General features: G+C 38.8%; 1 pseudogene; it reads left to right on the forward strand.

Moving 5' to 3' along the window:
* The first annotated feature begins 3,424 nt into the window (after positions 1-3,424).
* LOC128248773 (U6atac minor spliceosomal RNA) lies at positions 3,425-3,556 on the forward strand (annotated as a pseudogene).
* The last annotated feature ends 581 nt before the right edge of the window (positions 3,557-4,137 follow it).

Consider the following 4,137-nt stretch of genomic DNA (forward strand, 5'->3'; position numbering starts at 1 on the left):
TTATATTAAATATCCCCCTCCCCAACACACACACACGCACCATCTCGTTCACACCACTATTGCAACAACAACAACAACAGCACCATTGTCGCCAGCAGCACCGACCCCATCGTCACCACCCTCAGCAGTAGCAGCAGCAGTAGCAACACTACCACCAGCAGCAGCTTCCCTGCTTACCAATTCTTATGTGTTTTTTTTCCCAGTCGATGCTTGGTGGGAAGTCGAATGTGTAACGGCTTTCTAGTGAGAGAGATTAAAGAGGAAGATAGGAAGAGACGGAAAGAGTGAGAGAGAAAGAGAGAGCGAGAGAGGGAGAGAGAGATATATAGAAACAGTCTGAATGTATGAGGGAGTGTGTATAATCGACACAATATCATAGGAGATATATATATATATGTATATATATACATATCTATCTATATTTATATAGTATAGTAGCTTTATATATATTTATATATACATGCTAATAATACGCGGCATTTATTAATTATTATCTGGAGCGAATTTTGCTAACTTAATTATCTATTTTTCATTTATTACTACTACTACTACTATTATTATTATTATTGTTATTTTTGTTAGTGCAACCAACCGAAGCAACGCAATCTAAATCGAACTGGAATCAATTGGATCGAATTGTGAACTTGAACTTGGAAGAAAGCAAAATATTATAATATAAAAATAACTGAAAGAAAAGAAAAGAAAATATCGGAAAAAAGAATAGTTTTTGCTTTACATAAATATTATTTGATTCAATCTGGGATCGAACCTGCGAATACCACATCACTTGGAACTCTATATATTTACTTTAACCACTTGGATATTTGCTGAGTACCTTTAACTCTTTTTTTCCGGCTGATGACTTTTTAAAGAATTTTCATGTAAGTAGTCCGCATATTATCTTATTTTATATTTCATATTTATTCGTATTTGTATGTGTTTATTCATTTATTACAAGTCGAATGAGCACTCTAGCAGCTTTACTCCGAGTTTCGGAGAAGTTAATGACTGCTGGAGTTTAAAATATGTTCACATCAAGAGGAAATATGCGAATAATCCATTTGGCATATATTAAACACATTTTTTTCTCGTTCGCACATCCAAACTAAGCGTGCGTGTATATAATTTGTATTCTTGTAAACATACTAAAATCATTCATATATATTTAATTCCTAAGGATTCTGTGTCTGAAATTTTTTAGTTATGAATTGAATCGAACTTGTGGGTATTAGCTACACTATATTTTATCGATAACAAAGTCAACGCTGGTGCGATTCGAACTCGCTTTGTTTTGTTTATCTGCTATAATCGCACTCACATGAGTGATGTTTCGTAGGAATATGAGCTCTCTCCCCAACCACTAACTGAACTAATGATATTAAATTTCATCGGATCACTGGAGGAGGGAAGACAAAGTCGATCTGGCTTGGATTTGAACTCAGAACGTGGAATGCCGTAGATCAAAACTGCGAGGCATTTCGTCCGATGTTCTATCGGTTCTGCCAACTTGCTGCTTCGCTCGACTTTCTTCCTTTTAAATAATACTTTTAAATTTAGGAACAAGGCAACCCTTTTGAAAGTTGTGGGGTTAATGAACCCAGTACTTCACTGGTATTTGTTTAATCAAGCCCCTTGGAAGAAAAAATAAGAGGGAAACTTTTCTCGGTAGAATGGATCGTTGCTAAATACTCTGCAAGAATTTTTGTTCGAGTCTGACACTTCTGCCAGTTCACATCCCTGCGCATTTTACCATTTTGGTATGAAATAAATCTTTCTAATACAGGCCCAGGAGGAGAACTTTGGGGAGAAACAAGTGTAGAGGATTCTATCGACACCAATATTTGAGAGGCACTTTAGCGTATCGACTCCGAAGGAATGGAAAGTAAAGTTTATCTGGGCGGGATTTGAACGCAAGACAGCCAGAAACTGCTCTTTATTTAATTTGTAAGCTTGGCCACAGTTTTTGATGAAAGACTATAGGAGAGAAAATCGGGTGTAATTTGAACTCATAATGTGCTAAAAAGTAACCAGATAACGATTCTTCGCATAAAATACAGAGCTACGGATTTGGTAGGAGTGAGGCGGGGAGACGCGGAGTTTACACACACACAATAGCATACTTACCCACCCCCAACCCGTGCATATAAATACCAAAATACATACACATATACACTCTCGCAGATATATATATATATATATATATATATATATATATACACGCATATGTGTGTGTGTGTGTGTGTGTGTAATCGAAAGCAGAACTTTGCTGTTACTTGTTTTATACACCAAGAAAGAATAAAACAACGAGCATCTGCGAGATTAGAACTCGCAGCCTAAAGGTTTCCTCACTAATTCTTACAAAGCAAAAATGCACAACAAAGTTGGTTGTTTAACCCCAGGTCATTCCAGTTTGAGCAAACTAATTATCAAAGCATTTAAAACAAGTCCTTTTATGAATAATAAAAAGACGGTAAGATATGATTTGAAGGAGATTTGGCTGCGTTTTCTAGCCGCTCCACTGACCACATTGAGGCTCCCTCTTTCGTTTACATGTCAGTTTTATAAAAGATTGAGCTGCTGCTGCTGTGTGTGTGTGCGCGCGCACGCGTGTGTACGTACGTATTTGTGGTTTAATGCTTGTGTATGTGCATACGTGCGATAATTTTGTATGCGTGTCTACGTTTATCTGATTTAATGTGTGTGTTTGTGTGTGTGTGTGTGTGTGTGTGTGTGTGTGTAAATGTGCATTTGCATGTATTTCAACGAGTTAATGTGTGTGTGTGTGTATAAACATAACTTTATCTGCGACTATGTATGTATGTATATATGCCTGTAAAGTCGCTAAATGTGCGTATGTGTACGTGTGTGTGTGAGCATGCGCCTAACTGTTTGACTGCGTGTGTGTAATAATTTCACAAGTTGTCCCTGTATATGCTTTTGTGTGTGTATGTGTGTGCGCAATGCGTGTTTGTGTGCGTGTGTGTATGTGTACTTTCTTATATGTATATGTCTGTATTTGTGCAGGCGTGTGTGTGTGCATGCGTCACTATGAATGTATTAACTCTTTCTCAATTTGTGTGTGTTTGTCTGTGTGTAAATGTGCGTTTGCGTGTATCTCAATGAGTTACTCTGTGTGTGTGTACGTGCGTGTGTGAATAAACATAACTTTATGTGTGTATGTATGTGTGTGCGTGTGTGTGTTTGTGTGCGCGCGCACAACTAGCTTTCGCGACTTCGTCTAGCAGATTCTGCGACTATATGCATGTGTGTGTATACTTTGTGTTCGTGCGAATGTGTCCATCAGTATGTATGTGTGCTTTTATGCGTTTGTATGAGTGTGTGAGTGTGTTTGTGCGTGTGTGTGTGCCAGTGTGTGTGTGTGTGTGTGTGTGTGTACGGGTGTTTTGTCAACGTATATATTTATGTATAAAAGAGAGAGGAGCGACGCTTAGCGCTTCCCTTCACAAGGACCGAATGGATATCATTTAATCTTTCTCAAATAATCATCATCGTCATAGCTCTCTACTTCAGAGCAACACTTAAAAAAAAAATTTCTTTTATAGGGGCTAGGCATGGCTGTGTGTGAAATAGCTTGCTTACCAACCACATGGTTCCGGGTTCAGTCCCACTGTCTGGCAACTTGAGCAGGTGTCTTCCAGTGTAGCCACCGGCCGACCAGATCCCTTCCAGTGGATTTGATAGACGTATATATGTATATATTCTTTTGTTTGTCATTTGACTGCGGCCATGCTGGAGCACCGCCTTTAGTCGAACAAATTGACCCCAGGACTTATTCTTTGTAAGCCTAGTACTTATTCTATCAGTTTCTTTTGCTGAACTGCTTTGTTAAGGGGACGTAAACACACTAACATCGGTTGTCAAGCGATGGTGGTGGGAGACAAACACAGACACACAAACATATACATACACACACATACATATATATACGACGGGCTTCCGTCTACTAAATCCCCTCAAGGCTTTGGTCGGCCCGAGGCTATAGTGGAAAACGCTTGCCCAAATGCCACGCAGTGGGACTGAACCTGGAACCATGTGGTTAGTAAGCAAGCTACTTACCGCTTAACCATTCCTGCGCCTATATATATACACCAGTATTTGTGTATTTACATCCCAGTA

This window comes from Octopus bimaculoides, chromosome 9, assembly GCF_001194135.2.
Source record: "Octopus bimaculoides isolate UCB-OBI-ISO-001 chromosome 9, ASM119413v2, whole genome shotgun sequence".
In the NCBI taxonomy this organism is placed as follows: domain Eukaryota; kingdom Metazoa; phylum Mollusca; class Cephalopoda; order Octopoda; family Octopodidae; genus Octopus; species Octopus bimaculoides.